The sequence below is a fragment of the Peromyscus leucopus genome, chromosome 6 (assembly GCF_004664715.2).
Source record: "Peromyscus leucopus breed LL Stock chromosome 6, UCI_PerLeu_2.1, whole genome shotgun sequence".
Lineage (NCBI taxonomy): Eukaryota > Metazoa > Chordata > Mammalia > Rodentia > Cricetidae > Peromyscus > Peromyscus leucopus.
In genome coordinates this window covers 61,712,753-61,739,820 of record NC_051068.1, presented here as the reverse complement: position 1 = coordinate 61,739,820, position 27,068 = coordinate 61,712,753, and the positions used below count along the sequence as shown (strand labels likewise).

Sequence of the window (27,068 nt, the reverse complement as noted above, 5' to 3'; positions counted from 1 at the left end):
CAGATGGTTTTATATAAATAATACAAATTAAATAAATCACAAGTGTGACTAAATTCAAATGCCTCTTGATTTTTATTTGCATTATTTTCATATCTTCTGTATGCAATTTAACTATTTATATTGTTAAATGAATGGACCAAAAGGGAAGTGGTACAAGTGGAGATGCAGCTCAGCTGGGAGAATACTTGCCTAGCACTCACAAGGACCTGGGTTTGATCCCCAACAGCGCTTAAACCAGGTAGAGAGGAGCAAGCCTACAATCCCAGCACAAGAGAAGCAGAGGCAAGAAGGTCCTAAGGTCAAGGTCATTCTCGGCTACTTAATAACAACTGCCTATGGCATCAAAGGCCTTTGTAACAGTATCAAAAATCAATAAATCCAAATTCTGAAAAATCACTTTCAGTTTTCAATGAGTCAAAGGACAAGGGAGACAGACGCCATCAGGACTTCAGACAAGTTCTCACAGAGCTTCCAAATGAAAAGAAATCCTGTCAAGGTGTGGCTTTTAAAAATCAAAATGATCAGTCTGCCATGGTAGCACACAATTGTGATCGCAACACTCAAGAGGCTGAAGGAGAAGGATTGAGTTGGATGCCAATCTGAGCTACACAGCAAAACCCTATGTCAAAAAAAAAAAAAAAACAACCAAAAAAAATTTTTTAAAAGGTAACAACCAAGTAATAATTATTAATAATGGCATGGACCTCACTAATATCTCATATATGTCAAAAATATCACATAGGTACTAAAAATTAGCGTTATCAAACTGACTGCCCCAGCTATCCCAGGAATACATAAGAAGAAACTGATGTTCCTTCCCTGCTTTACCCCCATATGACACACCCTGAAAATGCTATGCTCAGAACTATAAAAGCTCCCAGAGAGAGTTCATAACTTGTTCAGTGTGCAGATGCCAATCCTAGCCAGTCTGTGGGAATGAAGACAAAACAAGTCATTTAAAACAGAAGTGCTCTTTGCTCACTGGCTAACTGTGTAAGAATTTCATAAAAATTTACTCCACTCCACAGTTAACGCTAATGAGAATCGAAATGTTTTCCACTATTCAACAACAACAGCAGCAGCAACAGTGTTTGTTTCTCATATCTCACTGACTATGAACACACTGAACTGAAGCCTCTAAAAAGGAAAGTTTAGCATGACCTGGCTACTTAAGTAGACATCAATGTTGAAATTTAGTTTCCCTAACACAATCAATAATCAACAATCAAGATGTCATACTTTTTCTAACCAACTTCAGAGCTGGCTGCTCCTGTCAGTCACTAGGAGCATGGGTACTGCTCCACCTTCACCAGACAGCGAGATCACCTGGAAGAGTGAGGCCAGGGAAGTCCGCTGTGCCCATTCTGATCTGAGGCTGGTGCTGCCACGGCAGCAGGCATACTTGGAGAGCCGTAGGAAAACAGGACTTGGAGATGAAACTGGGCTAAATTAGTGGGACACACGGGTGAACGCTGTGAAGCGCACAGCACAGTCTAAGTACAAGGGTCCTAATGCCTCGTGGAGTTAAAGCACAACCTCTGGGGCAGTGGCTTAGAAACCATGCTCCATGTTTTTCTCTTTTCCAGCTTTCAGGACTCTGCATAGTTCAAGCTGCAGTTTACAACACACATAGGAAATAAACTGAGGACAAACGCCTGCTTTACAAATCAAAGCAGCAGGGGGAAACTGACATCTCCTACAGGCACTGTGAAGCTGATGGAAAATGCACTGCAGACCTGGGGAGCCGGCACAGGGAGAGCACTCGCTGTGCAAGCATGAGGAGCTGAGGAGAGCGCTGGGAAGAGGAACAGGCGATGCTGGCCAGCCAGAGCAGCTGCAATGTCGGTTCCGGCTCAGGAAGAGACCCTGTGTCATCCAAATAAGGCCGGCCAACAGCCAGAAAGGGAGACTCCCACTGACTTCCTCTGGCTTTCCTACGGCCAGGCACAGGCGTGTACACCTGATAGTCACGTACATGCATACACACAATAGCACACACCATACCAAACCACATGGAGACAGACAGACAAACAGATCTATTCTAGAGAGTAACCCAGCTCTAACGTGGAAGTGAACTAGGAGAACCTAGACAGTCTAGACGTCCTTTATGGAAAAATTGAAACTATTACAATATAATAAGTAAGTGAAGGACCTAAACATTCATTTGTATACCATATTATATTAGAAGGAAACTTTTAAAAGAGCTTTTTAAATTTTTATTACCAAATACTTAACAAAACCAAAGAAAAATATTGTTTCCCATGGAATAACTTGTAAAGCAATGTTCGCATGCGGAAAACTCCTCCATGATTACATCTGTTGGGAAGCAAAGCCTCTCACAAAGACGACTGGCTATAAACTAGTGTCCATTCAGAAGAGTCACATGTCCAGGTCATCCAAAGTCACTCTACACAAACATTCTTAAAATACGTTATTAGAGTGGGAAGAGGAATGGGAAGGGGAACCGTGGTTGGTATGTAAAATGGAAAAAAAAAATTAATAACCTTTTTAATTAAAAAAATAAGTTAACAGGGAGAAAACTGCAAGAATTTCAAGCTACAGTAAAATAAGGCCAACTTCCTTGGTGAGACAGCTGACGCCAGGACAGGGGCAGAAGAAAGGACAAGATGGGCCTGGGACATCTTGTGCTGCTTCTGTACCTGGCCTCAAAAAGTGATGGAGACATGGGGAGAGGGTCAAGTGCCTTAAGGAGGCTCCTGAGGACCAAACCTAGGATGGCCAAAACACCAAAACGAAGAAAAGACGGTTAAACCCAGAGACTATAGATCTGAGTCTCTGATTAAACAGAAAATATTCATGAGCCTAGTTTGATAAACTTAGAAAAAAGAAAAGCAAGTCCCTCAGAAGAGACAGCTGCCCCTTACAGGAGAAAGGAGAGGAGGTAACACTGGGCCAACACTAAAGCAGTGCTACTTATCAGGCAAGAAGAGCAACGGAATTTGAAACTAGTGGAAGCATGATGAAAATAAAGTAACTGACTTCATCACAAAGTACTTTCCCCATGGATACTCAATCGCAAGGCTGACATGCAACTACTATGCAAGCCTAGCATCACTTAACCAGGCGACCAAGGCTGACAGCACAAGGAGATGAGCATACCAATATTGTATGCCATCCAATAAGACTCAGGATACCATCTGTGTAGTATTCTCAGCAAGAATGGTCACCAATCATACCAACAAACACCGGAGGGATTCAACACAATTACTGACTAGTGGTCTCCCAAAGTCTAATAATAATAAAAGAAGAAAATGGAGGACCTGTGGGAAGTGTGGTGGTTTGAATGAGATGCCTCCCAGAGTCTCGGGCACTTGCACACTTGACCCCCAGTTTGGGGTACTGTTTGGGGAGGTGAGGTGGGGCCGAATTAGAAGAAATGTGCAGCCTAAAACAAACTCCCTCCATCCCCAGGCCACTCAACCTTGGGCTTGTGGTGCAAGATGGACGCTCTGAGCTTCCAGCTCCAGCAGCCATGCCTGCCGGCTGCCATGCTGCCCCCACCAAGACGGTGAACGGAATCCTCAGGCCTCTGGAACTGTAGGCCAAACAAACCTTTCTTCTAGCAGGTGCCTTGGTCAAGGTGTTTTATCACACAACAGAAGTAGCTAATATGGCAGCAAGTATGACTAGCAAATGACTTAGATCCTGGTCGGACAAAATGCAACAGTAAACCGACCAGAGCACTGTGTGGTTAGCCTGGAGGAGGTAACAGTACCATATCAATGTTATTTTCCTGGTCTTGATCATACTAAAGCGTAAGGTACTAACTCTGAAGAAATCAAATGAAAGACATATGGGAATTCATTCTTTGTACTATTTTTGCCAAGTCTTGTTTTGTTTTTCTGAGTCTGAAGGAGGGGGATCTAAAAGCACCAATTAAACAAAACCAAGTGGGCTGGGATGTGGCTCAGTGGTAAAGCTTTGTCTAGCATGCACCAAGCCTTGCACTCCAATACTGCAAATAAAGCCGGTGAACTGGTGCAGTCTTGTTTCCAACTCCTGTCAAATACCTAGCAGACCTGAGAAGACACTGTTCCAGTTGGCCCAGAGTCTCACAGTGACAATCAACAGGTAAGAGTTGTCAAGGAGATATGAGGTTAATGAGCTCGAGCAGTCACTGCTTCCTAGATAAAAGAAAGAAGGAACAGAGAAGCCAAAAGTCAGACGCTGAGGCTGAGAAGAGAACTCTGCAGGTAAGAGCACTCGTGCTCTTCCAGGGGACGAGAGCTCAGTTCCCAACACTCACATCAGGAGACTCACAAGCGCCAGTTCATTCCAGTTGCTGGGCCCTGGTACCCTCTCCTGGCCTCCACAGACATATGTGCTTGCATGGTTTAAAAGTGTTGAAGGCACACATACTGCTATATAATCGCTGTCTGAAACCCTCACAGTAACAGGAGTGCGGAAGCCGCTTTCTGAGTCAGTAACTACACACAACATGGCACATCATGCTAACAATGGAAGAGGAGGAGGGACACTAGGACCCTGAGTTAACGCAGTCCTTCACAGGATGACAACAGTGACCGTGGTCAGCAAGTCTGCCTGCTACCCTATGACACAGGCAGACCCAGACCTGCAGACCCCTCTGCTCAAGAACTTTCCAAAGCTTCTATGTCACACTGTTCAACCAGACACCTCAAGTCCCTGCTGCCAAGCCTCCATCTCCATGATGGACTCTATCACTTCTTAAATCATGAGCCAAATACGCCTTGCCTTCCTCACTGTTTTCGTTGAGCATGTGGTCAGGGCAGTGAGAAAAGCAATGCGAGTCCTCTTCCCCTCACTTCAACAGGTGCACTGTGGGTGGAAGAAACAAGGCAGGCCAGGCACAGTGGCGCACGCCTTTAATCCCAGCACTCAGGCCGCAGAGGCAGGAGGATCTCCCTGAGTTCGAGATCAGCCTCGTCTACACTGTAAGTTCCAGGACAGCCAGGGCTACACAGACAGTACAGGAACCCCTGGGAGAGCACAGAGGCTCTCACACATTCTTGATTCTACTAACAAAGTGAAAAGGAACTCTTGGTTTCTGTTTCCCCACTTACTCTAATTACCTCTTTTCTGTGCTTGAAAAGTATGGGTGAGACAGGAGATGGCTTCCCTTGGGCAGCGAGGGCAGCACGCCGTAAGGATGCAAGGATAAGGAGTACAAAACCATCTTCACCTACATAATAAAGCCCAGACCAGCCTGAGCTGTGAGACTACAGCGTAAACAAAAATACAGATTTCTACTTCTGTCCAGGAAGCATGCAGATTATTGTGAGAATGCCACACACAGACCCTATAGAGAATGCAGCCTGGAAAAAAAGAATGCAAAACTTTAAAGATCAAGTAGGTCAATAGATGTTAATAGGGAATGTCTGGATAGGAAAGATTAAGACCAAAAGGAATCTATTTCTCTCTTTAATTTAAAACGACACACTTACAAGAAACTCAGCACAAATTTAACTTGGCATTTGGATTAAAAAAGTAAGGATAATCTGTAGCCTCTTACCCAGACTCCTCCCCCTCTCCAATAATGCCATTATTTGTATAATGAAAATGTATTACAACATATTTATCTTCACAAAATAAACCCCGAAAACCTTCTGAGCTCCCTCCCTAACCTACAAGATAATTAGACATTATTAAAGACAGCTTCTTGGGGAGTTCCTGTGATGTTGTGTAATTGAAAAAGAGAGTTCACTATCTGCAGCATACGCATGTCTAATGCAGTGGCCACTAGCTAGCAGCACCTGCAACATGAGCACACTCACCACTGGGCACTTGGGATGTGCACTATCTACAGCAGAGACCGGAGGGTGCAGTCAGCTTGTGCTACACAGGGAACTCAGGCCAGTGGAAGCTACATACCAAGGACGGTGAAAAAGAGGAGGGAGGGAGGAACACTAAACTGGATGTATAAAGGATAAAATGCACACATGACATCAAAAATTTAATATTCTAATAGCACTTCAATACTTCAGTAAGTCAGCTTAAATGCATAAGTGGTAATATTTGGATCTATTATACCAATACATAGTAAACATATAATAAAGTACACTGAAATTGGTACCACCTGTTTCAACAGCACTAGTAGAAAGTCTGCACTCAGGTATGTGGCACTGTGCAATGCTGTCTCAGACGGCAGTTAACAGCTTGTTAGGGAGTCTCACTGAGTCTCCTCTGAGCGCCCTTTTTCTACTGCTGCAAGAAGCAAGGCTTCCTAGAGAGCTTCCTGCACTCGACAACACTGCATACTACACGGAGTGGGGAGGAGAATGACAGTAAGCGACCACCAGGGAAACTGTTAGGTCTCCTAAACTCACACTGTGATGTGAACTGTAACAAGAGGAAATGAGATGAGTGTGCTCTGAACTCTCTTGGGTGGGGGGTGCTCAGTAACTAGTGAAAAGATTCAACAATACTGGAATTTCTAGTGGGAAATTATCTGGTTTGGCCTTTTAGACAGTAACTAGAAAAGTGCATGAGGAAGCTGCCTATTCAAATCTGTCTAGCTTAGGAGCTAACAGAGATTGAGAACATGCTGGAACTATCTAGAGAAAAGGCAACAAGAATCATTTCGCCACATCCCAAAACAATAAAGCAACACCTAGTAAGGAAATAGTTTGTCACAGAGGATCTGAGGAAAACAGAAGATAAGAATAATCTGTACCAGGGCTGGAGAGATGGCTCAGCGGTTGAGAGCACTGGCCGCTCTTCCAGAGGACCCAGGTTCAATTCCCAGTACCCACATCAGGTGGCTCACAACTGCTCTAACTCCAGTTACAGAGGATCAGATGCCCCCTTTGACCTCTGTGGGCACCAATCATGCCCATGATGCACAGACATCCATGCAAACAAAACACCCATAGACCTAAAGTAAGCTAAAATTTTAATTACTTTTTTAAAAAACCAAAGAATAACCTGTCTCCAACTCCTCTTTTTTCTTCACGCTATTTAAAATACCAGAGTACAAATTAGTCTAGAGTAAACAGAAAATGAGTTTTTGTCAGAAGATGAAGGGCTTTAAGGAGGGACTGACTAGGATGAGGAGCCATCTTTAAAGGATGATGCAACTTCCTCCCTCGTGATGTTTTCACGGGATATACATTTGTCAAACTCTTCAAACCATACATTTTAACTAGATGGGCTTATTTCATATAAACTATGCCGCAGTACAGTTGACTGAAAGCACACAGGGCACAGCAAACAAGCACATCCGACAGGTGCGTTCGCCATCCCTGTGCACGTCTGCAGATGTGGGCAGAGCAGACTCGATCACTGGGTTTTGACTCATCTCGACACTGCTGCAGGGGCCACATGGCAAAAACACAGACAGGCCCGAGGAACTCAGAAGGATCCCCGGCTGGCAGCTAGCAAGAAAACAGGGACATCTGTCCTACAGCCATAACTCTGACAACCAGTGAGGCTCCCAGATGAGGCAGAGCATCGGGAAGAGAGAGAACAGGCAGACGAGGCCTGAACGTCACTCAGCCTGGAAACTCCCTGAGATGGGAGGACCAGCTGAAGCAGACCCAGGGTCCTAGGGAGGCTGTCAGATGTGAGTTTGTAATCACTGTTTATGCAGCACTGAAAAGCCAGTGACCCTCAGAATTAGGAAAATACGGCTTAGTTCTCTTTAATGCTGCCAATCTTCATCACTAAACCAAATTCTATATATCACCTCACCGTAAGTGACTAATTCAGTTTCCCCGGTCAGTAAAATAAGGCAACACTACTCAAATCTTCAGTGTAAGAAAGACTTTGTAACTTGTAAGGCTGCTTTTCCTCCATCAACTGTGAGCAGAAACAAGACTATAAACTCAGTGTGCAACCGTCTGCCTTCCTAAGCAGATGAGGGAGGGAGGGAGGGAGGGAGGGAGGGAGGGAGGGAGGGAGGGAGGGAGGGAGGGAGGGAGGGAAAAGGAGAAGAGAAATACAAAGACAGGAGAAAAGAAAAGAAGAGGGCAGCGAAGAGAAGCAGTCTCAGTTCTCATCCACTCATACAAGAGTCAGCAAGTGTAAGAAAAACTAATTTTGAGCTCTAACATGGCCAATCCAAGAACTTCAGGGAACTTAGTTAAGAAAAAAAAAAATGTGTGTGTGTGTGTGTGTGTGTGTGTGAGAGAGAGAGAGAGAGAGAGAGAGAGAGAGAGAGAGAGAGAGAGAGAGAGAGAGAGAGAGAGAGAGAATCTGAAACCTAATTAATTGGAAAAATGGGGCCAGCAGGGTGGTGATTATGTCTTAACCTGACAGCCTGAGCGTGATCCCTGGAACTCCCCTGGTGAAAGAGAACTGACTCCCACAAACTGTCCTCTGACCTCCACACCCACATTATGGGCATGTGTGTGCCCATGGGCCCACATGCACCATACATATCAACACACATGTGCACTCACACACAAATCAATCAATCAATGTTTAAATAGTGAAAATTAATAAAAGGAAGACTATGCATGCTCTGCCAAACTTAGAGACTATGTAACTAAATGCCACCGAAGAGAGCCAACACTTGCACAGTGTGTGGGTTAGGCTCTGGTCTAAACTGCAAACGGCACAAGCAGTATGGGGTAGCACTGGAGCCGAGCTGCCTGCATCAAGCCCAGGTCAACTACCAAGTCAGGGAGGAGGTGTGAGCACACTCCACCTCAGGCCAAGCTTTCAATAGGACGCAGGGCTGTGGGAAGGGGCAATTCTACTACCTCCGGAATGCCTGCCCTGAGCGCTCACCGTGGTGTCTGTCCATCCGCTTCTACACCACTAACATTAACAGCCACTTTTAAGAAAGGCCAACAATGTCCAAGGACAAGAAGAGCTTAAGACTTCTGATTCTCTTTGCTCCAAGCCCTAGTTTCCATTAGCAGAATTCAACCGTGTTTGTGCATTTTTAAATTTAAAAAGCGGGCTGTTCCTGTGTGGTGTTGTGTGTATGTACATACATTTGTGTGTTGTTATACATGTGTCACAGTGTGCATGCAGAGGGAGTCAGTTCTCTCTTTCCACCATGTCAGTTCCAGACACTGAACCTGCAAGCAAGTACCAACTGAGAATCTCAGGCCCCAGTTCAGGCTTTTTTCCTCAAAAAATACTTATTTTATTTTTAAGTGTGTATGTGTGGTGGAGGGGCACATGAGTGCTGGTGCCTCGGGAGTCAGTTACAGGAGGTTATGAGCTGGGCGAGTAGGGGTGCTGAACCTGGGTCTTTTGGAAGAGCAGTACATACAAGTCCTTATCTGTGGAGCCATCTCTCCAGCCACCCCCATTTCGGTATTTTTTAAACTTTAATGAAACATTAAACTAGGTACTCTAGAGTAACTAGGGTACTCTACTCTTACACGTAACCTCTGATAAAATTTTACAAAAGCACAGTTTCAAATTCTCAGATAGGCAAAGTTTAAACATACGTAACACTACTTACTAAAAAGTAGTGGACTGCCTGCCTAGTACGTACAGGGCCCTGGGTTTGATTTCCACTACCAAAATAAATAAACAAACAAAACATTTAAAAACCAATCCCCAGGCTTAGCTCTTTGTAAGGTAATAAAATTAAAATGTGAAGCTTTTAAATCTCCAAATAAACATAAAAATAGTAGTGCAGACATCAGAAGTAATTCTTAAATGAAAGTATCAATAATATACTGAGTATGGACTTACTCTAGACAAAGTATAGGAAAGAAAAAAGTGACATTGTTTAAATGACCAAAAGGAAATTACATTAGGGAAATATTCCACAGAACCACCTACTTAAATAACATAATCAAGAGATTAACAAGTATTAATTCTCAAATTCTGCTATGCTTCACACACATCCAACCATAATTTTCAAACGCTGAATAAATCTCCTTCCCCGAGGATGCCAGCAAGTGCCTGCAATCCCACCAGCAGTCAGCTAGAGGCAGAAGGATCAGCAGTTCAAGGTCGGCCCAGACTACTTGCAATCTTGTCCTGACTAATTAATTAAAATTTTAAAGATTATTAACGGAGTATAAAACTGACAAAGTCCCTTCCCTCCACCCCGATTTTGGTAGTGCTAGGTATGGAGCCCAGACCTTGTACACGCTAGGCAAGCACACTACCACTCAACTGCACCAACCCCAGCCCTACTTTATGTTTTAAAAACATTTTACCTCAATAAACTGCTGCAAGTGACAATGTCTTGGACTGCTGGTCTAAAACTGACACTAAAAACATGACTAAAAACTAAAAACCAAGGTTCATGCAAAACCATTCAAATATGGCTTAAATTTCACAATGACTTTGAAAATGGAAACATACCTGGGAACTGCTATTCTCTGAGCCTGTAGTCTTCCTTCTAACAGGGTGACCTGCTACACTTCTCCTGTGGTAACACAGCTTACCATGGAAAGCAGCACAATGCAGAGTTTCCTGAGTTCAAATTCCTAGCCCTGTGTTCAAGTCTCTCAATCTGATTCCTCTACCTACAGCATGTGACAAAATGAGAAATAAACTATAAATGATGTATGTGGCAGTCATTAGCACAATGACTGACATACAGTACACATTCACTAAGTGCTAACGATGACCATGATGACCAAGACACATTATTAATTTGCCACACGACCAAATCTACATGCTTGTCTCCTAGATTCACACAATTCTCCCTTCTAGCTTTTTACCTGTAAATAACTAGGGCACGTCTGAGGCTAAAATCAATCATTAAAAGAAAAAGGGATGTAGTGGCAACTTCCTTACTTCCAACTGAGCTCTTCCTTCTTCCAAGCCTCAAATGCCTCAGCTATACATACATACATACATACATACATACATACATACATACATACGTACGTACATACATACACACACACACACACACACACACACACACACACACACACACTAATATATACATATTCTTTTGGTTTGGCTCTAAGTTTCATTTAGCATTATTCATGTAATACAAGACTAATAAGACAACATTCATTTTTTTTTCCAAACACAACACCAGAAGAGGCCCGAGAATGAAAAAAAAACCATCAATCAAAATCGTCTTGCAACCCATTTTAGATCAACATTTCTTAAACTGCCGGTCATTATCCCACTGGAGTCAAATAGCTCAGTGTGGAGGTCGTGAAAAATGTGGCAATGGTAAGTTTCTGAACACACAATGTCTGAAAGCTAATGTAAAATCAGATGCCGAATGCTTCACTGAAGTCTTGGTTCTGAACACAGAACACGAACACTCCGCACTGTGCATGTCATGCCATGCAGAACACACGCACATCGATCGCCTAAATGTGTTGGGTCAGATTCGAGACTACTGTGACATGCAGTGTTTTTACTGCCCATACAGAGTTTCCTGCCCTTACAGAAACATAATGGTTTAATTATGGAAAACAAAGACTTTTAATATATTCCAACCATCATTCCCAAGAATGCAAGTATCAAATTAGTGTATCTCTTAATTATATTGTATTAGAATGTTTGCTTTGAAAAACAAGTTGCTGGCTCAAGTTTCATTTCAAAAAATTATTCAGTGAATTTTGGCTTAAAATTAGAACAAAATTTCCAACAATTTCTGAAATTACCCTAAACATACTACTGCCATTTATACTACACAATTAAGCAAAGCAACATTCTCAGCACTGATAATTATAGAATCAAAATATCAATCAACTCTGGAAAAAATATTAAAAATGTCTGTGCCCTGCAGATCAAGTATTCAACTAAGATTTAATTCTTTACGTAAAAATTGGGAAGCATTTCCATCACATTAGTATGTAAATTTGCTTTTGTCTTTAATAAATGATATAACCAAAGAATTGCTTCAAATTTTACTTACTGCCAGTAAATGATTTAACTTGTATGTATATTTTGCATACTACACCCAGGGTTGAATACATATCTTTTAGGCAAAAGGCAAACAAGTTTCAGGAAAAGTTGAAGACACCTGGGTCGCATCAGAATCTTCCTACTGAGTCAAGAGAGGCCAGCATGGAACACAGCTCTCCCAGTTGTGCCAAGCTGGCCTAGTTCTCCATGTTTCTTAGAAAGGAGGAGGGAAGAAAGTCACAATAAATCTACCAACTGTGAAAAGTCCCTTCTCGGGGCTGTAGTGACTGCTCAGTGGTTAAGAGAGGGCCCAAGTTCAGTCCCCTCTACCCATGCTGGGTGGCTCACAACCATAGGTTAACTCCAGCTCCATAGGATCCGAAGCCCTCTTCTGGCCTTCACAGGCACTTGCATACACCTTACACACAGACACAGACACACACAGACACACACAGACACACACACACACACACACACACACACACACACACACGTAAATTTAAAACAAAATTATTGTAAAATGTACTTCTAATTCACTCAGTATCTGCGGAGTACCTCTAAGAAGACACCACTAAGCACCTAGGTTTACAGGTAAGAAGACAAAGCTCCCAGGGTAGAGATTACTGAAAAACATTTCCTGTTTTGTTCTCTTCCGGTCTTGGTTCATATACCATATGCCTACTATGTAGCAGGAATGTTAAGGCATGTGGGGGAGGAGAAATTCACTAAACAAAGTAAATAAGACATGACTGCTACCTTCAAAGAAAGTAAAGAGAAAAGCAGAAGAATCACAGCAGAGGCTGTAAAAGCTACAGAAACCCTAAGTAAAATAACTAACTTTACTTACATTAGTCAAGACATGTTTCCTAGGAGGATCTTTAGGTAGGGTCTTAAAGAAGAAAGACTCCTCTAGACAGAGGAATAGTAAGGTGCAGAGACAAATATACTCCTAAGTCCAGTGGGCCTCTGCATCTATGGGCTCCACATCCACAGATTCAAATCCTCAGTTTAACTCAAGATCAAAAATACTAAAGATAGAAACAAAAATGTAAAAAGTGCTTGTTGGAGCTGAGAAGATGGCTCAATTAGAAAACAGTTGTCTATGCAAGCATGAAGATCTCAGTTCAGATCCCTAGGGTGAATGTTAAAAACCAGCCACTAAGCCCAACACCAGGACGCCAGACACAGATGGATCCCTAGAGCACAGTGATCAGCCAGCCTATCACAACTGGTGAGTTCCAGGTTCAATGGTGACTTGCCTTAAAAAATCAGGTAAGACTATGCAGATATCAACTTCTGGTCTCCATACACACATATGCTAACATACAGGTAAGTGCAAATACACAAGCATAGACACACCCAGAGAAAAACTGCTTTGTGTAGCTGAATGCACACATTTTCCTTGCCCTAAACATGGGGTTTAACCATTGTTCTATCACCTTTACACTGTATTAGCTAGAAGTAACCTAGAGACAAAGTATGCAAGGTGATGCAGGTGGCTATAAGCAGTGCTGCAAAGAACCTGGGGGAATCTGGAACCAAGACTGAGGGACAGCTGTATACACACATGTACACACACAAACAAACAAAGTATGCATATGTTTTATATACCTGGAAACATAGCCAGTCTTCTGCATACAAAGCATACATACAAACTGAAAATGATGTGACTAGTTTCTTGATTTTCACCAGATGGCACACAAGCAATACCATGTCCAAGAGAAAATGTGTTCTTCCCAGTTCCCACTTGAGGACGTTAGGGCTTAACTGTCTCCCAGCAATTAGGGGACAGTAAAGAGAGGTCTGCATGTAGACAGGATCTGTACTAGAAAGGCTACCAGCCAAGAGTCTACTGAGGTGAAAATAGCAAGAACAAAAACAAAGAAATAAAAAAGCTCATGAAATAGAGAATAGCAAGATTTAATTTTAAACAATGATAAAAACAATTAAAAAGAGAAGACAGATAGGAAAGCAAGTTCCTCCATTAAAAATTCCTTGACTTAGTAAGTAATCAAACAAGAGAAAGAGAGAAAGAGAGCACACGGCTCAGGCTTCCCCGTCAGACAGTTTTCCTCATCTGGATGTGTGCTCTTCCTTTTAATGCACAGGTCACTTACAAAATACACATGCTAGCATTCCTATCTCACGAGCCCTCAGTCCTCAATACACTTTTACGTGAACAGTTCACCATGTGAAAAATTAGTGAAATCTGCCATCAAGTGGGAAAGTTTTCCTGGTTTCTGAAAGAGCATATGAACTTTTTAATTATCATTGAAGCAACTGCCCTTTCACCTTAAAAAAAAAAAAAAAAGTGTTATCGACTGATTTCCCTATGTCTTTCTTAGAGAATGAATGTGAAATAAGTCCTATCCCTGTTCTCTTTATCAATAGCCAGTTCTTATACAGAATCTAACTGGTAAAATACCTTATACAAAGAACATACGCAAAAGAAAGAGTGGGGGCTTACTTACAAGCAGGTTCCCCAACACTGGTTCCCCAACATTATTGGGATTTTACAGATAATCCTCTGCTTCGAGTACTGTCCTATCTATATATCGTTTATACCAGTTTCTATTCACTAGATACCAGGAGGTCATGCCCCCCACACTGCTCCTCGGCTCCTCCTTTCTTCTCCCTCCATACAGCTATAACCATCAGAAACACCTCCACTGTTACACATGAGTTACTACATGCCAGATACAGCTCTGTGAGCCTCACTTTTCCTAAAAATACAGTCTCTGATTTTCCCCACCACAGATGAACTGAACAGACATGAAAGAACTTGCCCAGGTCCCACGACCAGTAAGTGTGAGCACCTGTGTTTGCACCCACACACCGGTGGCCTGAGTTCCTGCTCTATAATCATTGTTAGTTACATCAGCACATTTTTCATGTGATTTTTGAAAAGTAATACTGCAACATAAAAAGCTAACCATTAAAAAGAGAAAAACTAAAACTATTAATGGAAATGGAAGTGAAATTGTAAAACCTCCCAAACCCTGCACAGGATAAACTAACTTTCAGCACTAAGGTCACCGCTGGAGCAACCAGAGTGGGTAAGGGAAAGCGAAACCACCATCTGTGAAGATCTTTTCTGTGTTCTCTATTAGAAAAGTCACAACACCCCTTGGAGCAAGTATTATCCTTTTTTCCTAAGTAAGGAAGTTCAGCTTAGAATGGAAAAGTGGTCTATAACCTTAAGAGGTTCACAATTTAATTGAAGATACAAGAAAAAAAAATTTAATGAGACTAATCAAGCTAACTATTTCAATTAAGGATAATGAAAAGGGAGGAAATACAAAATGGGAAAATGCCACATAAACAGTGAGTACATTTGAAAAGAGGTTTTCTGGGAACTGTCTGGAGAATGACAGAGATAAAAAGCAAAAGGTGTGAGGCTGGGGAGAGGCAAAAACACCAATAAACCAAAGGTCTGAAGGCTGAAGGGAAAAAGCCTGAGCTAGCCAGCCTAAGTGGTAAGTCAAGGCAAAGATGAACACCTTGGGGCCGCCTTAAAAGGAAGACAGAACTGGAGCTGGGGACAAAGAGGCCAGCTCTGTGTGGTGTGCTCAGGGTACCCCCAACTCAAGCACGGCAACAGAAACGGGGCAACACTAGCAGGTTTGATTAATGGCAGTTTCCAACACAAAGTCCGCCAACCCAATTTCTTAATTTCTGGTTTGTTTTATTGTGTGTATCTTGCCTCCTCCAACCAGAGATAAGTTTCAAGCAAGCAGATATTTGTATGCTCTGGTCACTTAAATCAATGCCTGGTACAGTAGGTGTTCAGTAAATATCTTCTGCTGAATAAAAACAATATTCAAAATAGGGACATATTCAAGAGCAAAGATCACAAATGACATTAGTTTTCAAAAACAGAGCAACCTCACAGAAACAATAACTTGATACTATGTGTTACTACAGCAGTTAGCATTTACTGAGCACTGAGCCAGACACTGCGTTAAGGCTTTTGTGCATAATGCCACTCAGTCCTACTGACTCTCTGAGAGCCCTAGGTACTATTATCATCATCACAGTTTTACAGGAAACACATTGAATAAATAATGTGCCCAAGACCACAAAGTAGCAGAGCTGGAACTTGGGCCATCAACCTAGTCTGCCTCATTTATTCATATAGAATCACTAGCATCCCTCTCACATGAAGCTAGGGAATAAAAACAGCCAATCAGGGACGGCAGGAAGTCAGACCCTTTGTCCAGACCTTCTCCTATCAGGTACAGTGGAAATTTTCCCACCCTGGAACACAATGATTATGCATACAGATTATAAATTCAATGGTTTTAAGAATCCAGATGTTGAAAAGCCAAGAACAAAATCAATCTTCTAATCAACATTTCAAAGAGTAACAGATAACAAGTGGTAACACCCCAAGTCCACAACCCAAAGAAATAACAGGGTGTGACCTCTGACTAAGACTGACCTCAAAACTTCCGGAGACAGGCTCCCCAAGTCTGCTTCTCAGCCCTCCCTCTTCTGCCCTGCTGCCTCTCCCTCCCCTGTACATACCTCCTCTCCTCTCCTCCCCTGTACATACCTCCTCTCCCTCCCCTGTACATACCTCCTCTCCTCTCCTCCCCTGTACATACCTCCTCTCCCTCCCCTCCTCCTCTCCCTCCCCTGTACATACCTCCTCTCCTCTCCCTCCCCTGTACATACCTCCTCTCCCTCCCCTGTACATACCTCCTCTCCCTCCCCTGTATATACCTCCTCTCCCTCCCCTGTATATACCTCCTCTCCTGTCCTACAGGATGACTTTTACAACAAATTTAAATATCTCTGTTTCCCACTCCAAATTTCTCAATCCAGTAAATTAAAATCTTACCTTTCTCAAATAAAAACAATCCCATCTGTGTAAAAGATCCATGAATAAAGGCCCCCCACCCCCTGTAAGCACTCTAAAAAATCTTATTACCAAATTCACAGCTAAGAGCTACCAACCACACATAAGGCAACAGATGATTGAGTTCTTAGAGAAATCAAGACAGGCTCCCCCCTTGAGTCTAAGATCCTTCTTGAAAATAACTGAAATGGGAAGAAAGCTGGAGACGGAACTCCAATTGCTACCAACAAGAAAAAGTTAAAATACTGAAAATCTTAAAAATTAGATCTTCATTAAATCAGCCATCTAACCAGAATCAACCTTCAGATAACCAAACCTAATTTTGCATTTACAACAAAATCTACAGGAGGCCGGGCATTGGTGGCGCACGCCTTTAATCCCAGCACTCGGGAGGCAGAGCCAGGCGGATCTCTGTGAGTTCGAGGCCATCCTGGGCTACCAAGTGAGCTCCAGGAAAAGCGCAAAGCTACACAGAGAAACCCTGTCTCGAAAAACCAAAAAAAAAAAAAAAAAAAAATCTACAGGAAATTGGCCTTAAAAAGAGAAAATAAAGCAAAAAGACCAGCACTAACAAGATCATCACTTCTAAAAAAAATGTCTCCCATCTTTTATCTGGCCTGTGGGTTTTTATATACTTAAATATATAATTCTGCTACATAAAATGGTTAATAGCATAAGCAAATGGTTCTCAAGTCATCAAAACCTTCCAAATACAGTAACATCAGAGGAATTAGAGAGATGTGTTAGAAGGTCAGAGCAGACAGCGCTCTTACAGAAGAGCCCAGTTCAGGTCCCAGAACCCACACTGCGTGGTTCACAACCACCTGAACTCAAGGTCCAGAGGAACTGACACCTCTGGCCTCTCCATGCATCGGCACATACGTGCATAGTGCACAAACCCACAGAGACATACACATATACATACAATTAAAAACAATGTAAATCTTCTTTTAAACCCATTAAGAAGCACTTATGCTGATAAAACCAACTAAATTCTAGACTTGAAGAAAAAGTATTTCTGAAAGCTATCTTGTATTTAAGGAACATTAAACACACATAAATCACTTTATGGGAAAAAAAAGGAGTAAAATTAGGTATCTACTAATGATATGTTCACCTAAATAAAGATATTTCAATTTCAGTTTGAAATGTAACCGAAACAGATAAATCTGTTCAGCTTCACTATTTTCCAAAGCTTTTTATTTCCAGAGTCAAAGAGGCAGTAAAAAATGAGAAGAACTGATAACTGAATTACATTCTGGGATTTCTCAATGGGCAACTTGAATCATCATCACTATCAGAAAAAAATATCACTAATTATTTAAGAATAAAGAGGAAACCTGTTCCATTTAGTATTGAGATCTTTGGAAACGAATTAAAAGTCCAGTAATGTTCAAAAAAAACCTTTGTCTATAAATAGTTCTGACATTTCTCTAGTTTTGAGGATTTTTAAATAAAATGTTAATGAAACATATATTCATTTTTGATGCTTATAAAAAAGGACTACAAACTCAAGTGTTCATTAAAATTTTGAGCAAAAAAATGCCTGACTCTGACCTTCTCCATGTCACATATTAAAAGACAGTTTTCAATTCTTTTAAGGATAGCAAATCTGTGAAGAACATGCTTTCCCCGTGAATGGGTGCTGAAGTAGCCATTATGTCCAAGGCCACCAAGTTAGGAAATGTACACCCCATCTAACTGCGTCTTCAGAGCCAGAATTGTGAATGTATGTTCCTACGTAAATGAGACATGAGCTAGCAATTTGTTGCTGTTTCCAGGAATGTTTTCAACCTCTGGTTGTAGTTAGTTATAAATTACCTCAATACTTTTGGTGACACAAATTCTCAGACCCAGAACACCATGCCAAGTTCTATTACTCCTTAGACTCTCCTAAAAATCAGATATCCTAAAACATCGACTAACGGTACACACTCTTCCGACAGACAAGCATCGGTATTGGAAAGTGGAGTGGTGGCACAGGCCTATAGTACTCCAGCACTAACAGCCCTGGGGAAGCTGGCACAACGGAAGGGCTCTCAAGTTTGAGGTCTATGTAGTGACATAGTGAGTTCTACACTAGCCTAAGCTGAATCACGAGAAGTCAAAAAACGAAAGCAGTGTGGATGTGAAAGCCCAAGGCAAACATAGTGTGCTCAATGGTGACCTCTCAGAGGTAAGGCCAAGTTGAAGTGGTGTTAACCTTATTTTGCACTAGCTTTTAAGATTTACAAATATTAGAGCAGCCGTGTAGCATAGGACAAAGGCATCAATCACAATACACCAGGTACACAAATACACAGAGAAGAGAAAAAAGAACTACCTCCTTCCAAAAGCCACCCAGATTTCCAGTAGCCATTCTTCACCTGGAAAGGGCAGAGGCGACAAGCTCAGCAACAAACCACACAGGACCTGACTGATGCGCAGCTGTGCTTTAGGTCTGATGGGGAGAAAGCAAATGACAGCCGAGCAGTAAGATCTCGTGTGCATTTCCATGTACATGCAGGGGAAATAACACAACTGAATGCTGGTTCTCGTGTTTCCTGGTTGAGCTTATTCTATTAGAGAACCAGAGTACTTAGAAAATTTAAAGGAACATTTTAGAAAATTTTTCTTTTAAATTAATCTTTCTCCTGTCCCAGAACTCAGAGAGAACTGCAATAGTTTCTCAAGGATTCCACAATCTCAAAGTGTCTTAGGAATAATTTTAAGTACATTTATATACAAACATGTAATTACTAAAATATGTATAAACGTCATATTCATTTAGGAAATATACTCCATTTACATATGATATGAAAGGTGTTACAAGAAACTCAAAGTGAGGTAGCATCGGAAAACAGCAGAAATCTGCATATTTTCAGGCCTGTGCCAGAATGGTTTTATACTAGATGGGGAAAGCCTCAGAACAGAAAGATGCAATAGCAAGAGTTCACTACTGAAAAGCAGTTTACTCATCTCTTTGCAGTGCTGATGAACACACACCGAAAGGCTCCCCAGCCTGGCCTACTAAGTACTGCCAAAGGAAAACATCCCTATCCACATCCTTGCAGACACGAGAGGAGCACTCACGTCTTTAACTCTGCCACCCATCCTTTGATTAAAGTATCTTAAAAAGCAAAATGTTTAAAGTGAGATTTTTAAAAGATCAAAATAAAACCAGGCATGGATGTAAATACCTACAATCTCATGACCCCAGAAGCTGAGGTAGTAGGATCCCACATTCAAAACCAGCCTGTCTCAAACACACGCACGCACGTGCCCTAAAGTAACGGCTCCACAAAAAAAAAAATCCTAAATGTACTTTATAGTGACCCTCTCAATCCATATGCTCAAGAGAGCCAAGTATCAATTATACATACAAAAAGGATAGTTCACTCTATTACCTGAAGATTAAACCAACCACAAATCAAAATATCCAGAAAAAAAGATGAGTATAGTAAATTTGTAGACTTTTTTGTTGTCATCCCCTGCATGATATGGTATAACAACTGTTAACTGTTTATATTGTATTGTGTATTATAACTAATCTAGAGGCAGATTTTCAAGTATACAGGAAGATATATGTATGCATAGGTATATATGTGTTGTATGTAAATACTTTTTTATTACATCATTTGTGGGGGGCACACACAACACTGCACACATGGAAGTCAGAGGACAACTTTGAAGAGTCAGTTCTCTCCTTCCATCATGTTGGTTCTAGGGATGAAACTCAGGTCCTCAGGCATAGTAGCAAGCCACCTCACTGGACCCTTTAAGAGACTTAAACATGCTCAGATTCTGGTATCTGCAGGGGCCTTATGATACAGAGGGATCACTATAGTAAAGACAGCTTTGAAACTAACAAAAAAGGAATTACAAGTGTACTGCAATGTACAAAAAAGAGCATCTAGAAACAAAATTTGTAAAACCAGGGTAAATATACTACCATTTAATACAGGTATTAGTATTTGTTGTCATATGAAACAATGTTTTAACATTACCTGTAGCCAGGCACTGTGGCGCACACCTTTAATCCCAGCACTCCAAAGGCAGAGGCAGGCGGATCTCTGAGAGTTCGAGGCCAGCCCTGGTCTACAGAGTGAGTTCCAGGACAGCCAGGGCTACAAAGCAAGAGCCTGTCTGGGGGAAAAAAAAAAAAAAAAAAAATTATCTGTACCATTACTGTACCATTAAAACTTGCACTAAGTGAATAGCTAGTCCTTTCTAGGCAATACATTTGCAATATATTTACCCTTAAAGATAGCACTGTTGTTTAAAATATACATTCAAATTATATAAGTGATTTAAGATACAGCAACACTTTAAAAAAATGAAAATAATTTTGAACTAAGTTCTTTTTTTTCTTTTTAGATCTTCAAGACAGGGTTTCTCTATATAGCCTTGGCTGTCCTGGAACTCACTCTGTAGACAAGGCTGGCCTCAAACTCACAGAGATCCGCCTGCCTCTGCCTCCGGAGTGCTGGGATTAAAGGCATAAGCCACCATGGCCTGGCTGAACTAAATTTTTTACACTGATTTAGTAATGAGATCATTACTAAAATGACTTTAAAGAGATGAATGCATTAAAATTTAACATTCCTAAAATCTGACTTAACATCTTTGTCTGATTTAAAAGAACTTAAATGCTTTTAATGTGAAATTAAATGTTTTACAATTTATTTTCAGAACCTTTCAAAAGTAAGCCTCTAACACTGGGGGATGTAGCTCAGTGATAGTACTTCTGGTTGGGGGAGAGGGTGGCTCCTTCCTTCACAGATTCTTTTAGCCATAATACAAAATAAGTATATCCTCCATATCAACTGTGGTGGTGTGAATGAGAATGACGCATAGGCTCATATATTTGAGTGCCTGGTCCCCAGTTGTTAAAGACTATTTTGGAAAGACTAGGAGGTGTGGCCTTGTTGAAGGAAGTGTATCACTGGAGGTGGGCTTTGAGCTTCAAAAACCCACAGCAGACCCAGTCTCTTGTGTTGTGGTCAGTGAGCTCTCAGCCACTTCTCCAATGCCATGCCTACCTGCCTGCTGCCATGCTCACTCACCATGATGATCACAGACTGATCCTCTGAAACTGTAAGCAAATTAAATGTGTGTGTGTGTGTGTGTGTGTGTGTGTGTGTGTGTGTGTGTGTGTTTTGCCTGGGTCATGATGCTTTGTCACAGAAATAAAAAAGTAAATGAGACATCAATTATGGCATCTTTTGATAAAATGGGGTTCTCTTCTTTTTAGCTCCATTTACAGAGTATCATGTCTGCTTCTTAGTCTGTACTTCTCATCATTACAAGCAGCCCAGAGGAACACATCACCTGGAAAACAGAATCCACCTAAAATGGCCAATCTGGCTTTATAGTGTAATGTAGCTCACTTTATGTATTGGCAGATTTAAGTGTCCTCTGGCAGGGGGTTATAGACTTCAGCCTACAGGCCAAACCCCATCTACTCCTTGATTTTATGCATGAGCTCTCATTGGAGCAGTTATAGCTCGAGTCCATATCATCTATGGCTGCTTTCACATGGCAGGAACAGAGCTGCAAGTTGTGCGTGTATGTTGACCCACACAGAAAAGTTGCCAGCCCTTCCTCTACGTCCCACAAGACTTCTCCAAGAATCATCTTCAAAGTATATTTAAATAAGCTGCTGCTAAGCCACACACACTCTGGAGCCCTCTGGTGCTAAGACACAAACATAGGAACCCTCAAGTCTCTCGTATTAGGAGCAAAACTGCCATGTCAAAGAATGTAGATGTTACCATCCCCCATCATGGAGTTCCACCATATTAGTAAATCATGTTAATGCTAAAAGGTTAATGCCTTTTTAAAACACTTAAGCATGTCTGTGTCCAAGTAAGAAATGGGGAAAGCAGAAAAAAAAAAAAAAAAAAAAAAAAAAACCCTATATAGCAGATATTCCAATCACTATCTTCTCACCCTAAAATCACTGTAGACCTACACTGTAGGTCTGTAAAATCATTGTAGGCTCCTTGTTTAAAAATATCTATTCCTGGATTTCTGACTACCAGATATTCTCTTAAGAAGCCAAAGAAGCTTTGGAAGGCACTGAATTCAAACTAAGGAATATAATATTGTCTTATAAATATAAGACAATGATTATGTATTTCTACTCACAATCCTTTATCCTTGTCAGAGGCAACACCAAATGTTAACCATAAAGTTGCCTGAATATTCTTAAGAACTAAATTGCTTTTAATTTTAAGTTCACACAAAAGAAAGTATCCCTAACACTTCAGTACCAACACAGGAATATCCCCTGCACTGTATGGGACACAAAGACGCACATCCATGAAAGTTAAAGACAGGGAGACAGCCTTCCCTTCCAGGAAGTGTTAGCCCCACTTCATTAGTATTAAGACCAAGCTTAGCTGGGCTGTCGTGGTATGCACCTTTATAATCCCTAGGGAGGCATTGATCACCTAGGCACGTAGAGGCACTGGATCTGAACTTGAGGCCATCATGATCTACAGAGCAAATTTCAGGACAATCAGGGCTACATAGAGAAATCTCCATGGGGGTTGACCAAGATTATAATACAAGAAAATATCAAAAACCTGAGTTTGGAGAAACTAATCTTCCATTTTATTTTTTAGTTCCCTATCAAAGTCCTAAGTTTTCTGAAAATATAACTCAGGATCTAAATACTCTACTGAAAACCTGTAACTGTTTCTAAGACAGAATTATATGCCCTGGGATTGAGTTGACAGTTAAGTTTAAAGACTGCTCTTCTTTCTAACTGCCATTTTTGCTCACTTTGGAAGCATGTCTTTTGGGGAATGTCTCTCCTCTTATTATGCCTGTGCATAAGCTAACACAAATATGCCCCATCCCCAAAGTTTCAAACTCCTTCTTCAGGTCTTTACTCGGTATTAGTAATCTCAGAAACCTAAAGGCTTTAAAAATGACTCCCATCTCTACCCACGCTGTCGGCATATTACCCAAACTACTTTGCAGTCTTGAAAGCCACATGAAGCATGGCCCTGTGGATATAGCTCAGTTGGCAAAGTACCTGCTAGATAATGCACAGAGCCCTAGGTCAAACCCCAGCAACTACACAAACCAAAAATAGTGGCACACACCAGTAAGTCTAGCATTCAGGAAGTCAAGGCAGGATCAGGATGATTAGAAATTAAAGGTCATCCTCAGCTAAACAGCAAGTTCAAGGTCAGCCTGGGACAAAAAACAGAGTAAAAAAAAAAAAAGAAAAGAAACCACAGAGAAAGAGTGAAAAAGTTAAGAGAGGGAGAGAAAGAAAAACAGAATGGGCCAACACTTGAACTATATGGATATCCAGCTCTTAACCCAAAATTCAACATCTAAAGCAAAGTCTTGCTACCCCGTTTCTGAATTCCTGCTCCTGAGAAACTACTAGCATCATGCTAAAAAACATCCAAAGCATTTCCTCTTTCACGCCTCCTTCTGTGCAGCCCCCATGGTGTAAAAACGTTGGTTTCCTAGAGAAACAAAATCCTAAAGCCAGCATAATGTCTTTGTCCTAGAGTATAATTTCTCCCAATCACTTGCAACTACCCTCTCTGGAGCAGTTCTCAAATTCTTTTGTGAACTGTAACCATGCATCTATACGGCACAAACTGATCTTAACCCTAGTGGAGAGCCTCCAGCAGTAGGTATGTATGTATTCCCACCAAGCTAACTTCCTAATTAGATCTCGACTTTTAGAGTTCTGACTCTGAATCTTTAATATTTTCTTGTATGTGTTCTTTTCTTCCTGAAGGAGCTCTTCCAAGTTTGGCTCAGAGACTCCAATTATTCCTGGGTAGTCCAAAAATCAACCTTTCCATAATGAAAGGTGCAATGACAGTTCCTGGCATATAGTGATCTTGGAGTAACAATGGTAATACATTTCCCCCTTTCCTACATTTTTGAAAAATCTATTTATTATTCTATTACTATTACTATTACTATTACTATTACTATTACTATTACTACTACCACCACACGTGTGTGCATGTAACACAGGTCAGAGGACAACTTTGCAGAGTCAGTTTTCTCCCTTCCAACTTTGGTTCTCTGAATCAGACTCTAGTCTTCAGACTTACACAGAAAGCAGCTTTACCCACTGGGCCATCTCCAACAATTTTATGCAATTTGTATTTGATTACAATGCAAACTGCATTTGTCATTGGTAAGGAGAAGGTACCCCCAAAGACTTAACGTATCAAATGTTTTGTTATTTCTACGTTCAATAAAGTACTTCCACAATTTAAAACAAATCAAATCCTAAAGTCAGTATGCAACTTTGACAAGATGCGATACATACTCAAAGTAGAATTTCTTGGCTTACATCCCCTATCTTCCCAAAAAGCAAACTATGCAAGACTAGTTTCTCAATCATCTTTTTCGAAAAATGGAATACACGACTTCTTCAGGGTCACAAAGTAAGGTTAATAGATCCAAAAACATGTTTTATTCTAAGCCTAAAGTTACATTCACCATCCAATATTTTCATGTGAATTTCCATTTACACTACATAGAATTTACAGTGTCTTATGAAAACATATGAAAAACAAAGTATCAAAGGAAAAGGAAAACAGCAAGAAGATCCAAAGGAGGACAAAGTGATTGGAGAAATGGGGAAGAAAAAAAAAACTAAAAGTACTTTTAAGAGTAAAAAGTTGGGACAGACGACAGAAGAGAATAACCAAAGCCTATAAAAGCAGGAAAAGATAAACTCATGGCTGTTTTAGCATTCCTCAAACTATATCTTGGAAGTTTGAAGATAGGTGAGTTGATACATAATGCAGAAACTAGTAAACTTTCAGACTAGTCACTTTAAAAAGAGAGAGAACAGGACCCAAACATGCAAAATGTAAGAAACTTTCAAATAAATTTAATCATGATCCTAAATGGAGAAATTAAAGATGGATGGACAAGCCCAGGTGTCCATTTCTACAAAACATCTCTATTCTGCCCACATTCAGTTGTCTGAATGGACCAGAATTCTGTCTTACACTATGTGATCCCACAGTATGTTTAACCCTCAAGGTGCTTAGTTTAACCTTACATATGTGAAACATGACTTTTCCGTACCTCTAATTTAAGCACTCTTAAGAAACCTGAAATACTTTCTTGAAAGAGTAATAGGTTTCTCCTAAGTTGACAAGTGAAGCCAAGTAAGAGAAGCCGCACACATGCCCTTTCAATCCCGAGTGAAAATGTGCTATCATATAAAATACATTGCTCTTCCCCAAAAAAGAAAAGAGCATTAGGGAAGAAGAAAGTGTTGCCACTTTTATGATATGGTAATGCATTAAGTGCTCTCCCCGAATTCAGTCTCAATGAGTTGTGTGCATCCTAGGAACTCGGACTCTCCTGAGCTACTGAACCGTGCTAGCCGCTCCTTACACACTGGAATCTCTTGGGAAAGACGGCCTGGGGGGTACCAAACTCCCGAATGTACTAAAATGAAAAGTGATCTTCCTCTCAAGGACAACTTCAAAAACAATAGTTAAGAGTTTTAAGGAGTTGAATCAAGTGATTCCCACGTGGGAATTCATGGGAGTTTCCCTGAAACAAAAACCACTGTGCCGGATCATAATCGGTGGCCAGGAAAATGTACAGGACAGACCTGTCCATGGGCTTTCTCGATTTCCCTTTGCCAGTTGGTGTGCAGAAAGGTGCAAACGTCCACTCCGGAGACATAGCTCCTCCTCTAAGTAAAAGCCCCTGTACTTGCATTACCCCTGATGCCTTCTCCCCTCAGCAGGAAGGAAAGGTCTCCACTGCCAACCCTCCCAAGAAACAGCCAAACTCCAGCACTAAGCAAGCACCCACCCGCTCCCACTTGCTACCCTAGAATGTCCTCCCTCCCCCGAGTCCACTCACGCTTCAGGGATGAGCGGTGGCGCTGACAATGTGGGCTGGCTCCCTTCCTCCTTCGGGCTGAGGCGGCAGCTGCGAAAGGCTGGGCGCCGAACTGAGGAAGAAGCGGTGCGAGTAGCGTCGCTCCACCAGGCAACCACTCGGGTCTCTTCCGCGCTGCTGCCGGGGGGAGAGGCGGCGGCCCCGCTCACCGGTTTTCCTCTTCCTGGGTCTCTCTGCAGGCTGTGGCTTCTGCCCGTCCTGGGCCACTTGTCCCGGGACAGTCACGATCGGAAAGCTCGATGATTTTTGTTTGGGTAAAGTTTCCTCTGGGTGGAGGCTGCGGCCGGCCCCCCGGGTCCCCCCCGGCCCCGCTGCCCTGGGGGGGCTGGGGCGGGGAGGGGGGCGCCGAGAACTCCCGGAGTCCCGCCGAGGAGCCGAGGGGGCGGCGGCGGGCCCAAAGAGAAGCCCCCCAGAGGGGGTGAAGGGGAGGGGAGGGGAGGGAGGGGAAGGAGAGGACGGCGGCGCCCGGGCCGCTCACCACGCCGCCGCAGCCGCTTCACATCGGGGTCCCCGCCCC

The 27,068-nt window shown here is 41.9% G+C and overlaps 1 protein-coding gene across 4 annotated transcripts in view; it reads right to left on the bottom strand.

The window, feature by feature from the left end:
• The window catches only part of Fbxw7 (F-box and WD repeat domain containing 7), a 170,340-nt gene extending 143,600 nt beyond the window's left edge, over window positions 1–26,740 (bottom strand). For 2 of the 4 annotated variants that reach the window (XM_028894269.2, XM_028894271.2), the window contains exon 1: window positions 26,513–26,740. The gene's annotated coding sequence lies outside the window, so the exon portion shown is untranslated. The remainder of the gene's footprint in view (window positions 1–26,512) is intronic. The other 2 variants (XM_037206698.1, XM_028894270.2) reach the window with 1 other exon arrangement.
• Window positions 26,741–27,068: the final 328 nt, after the last annotated feature.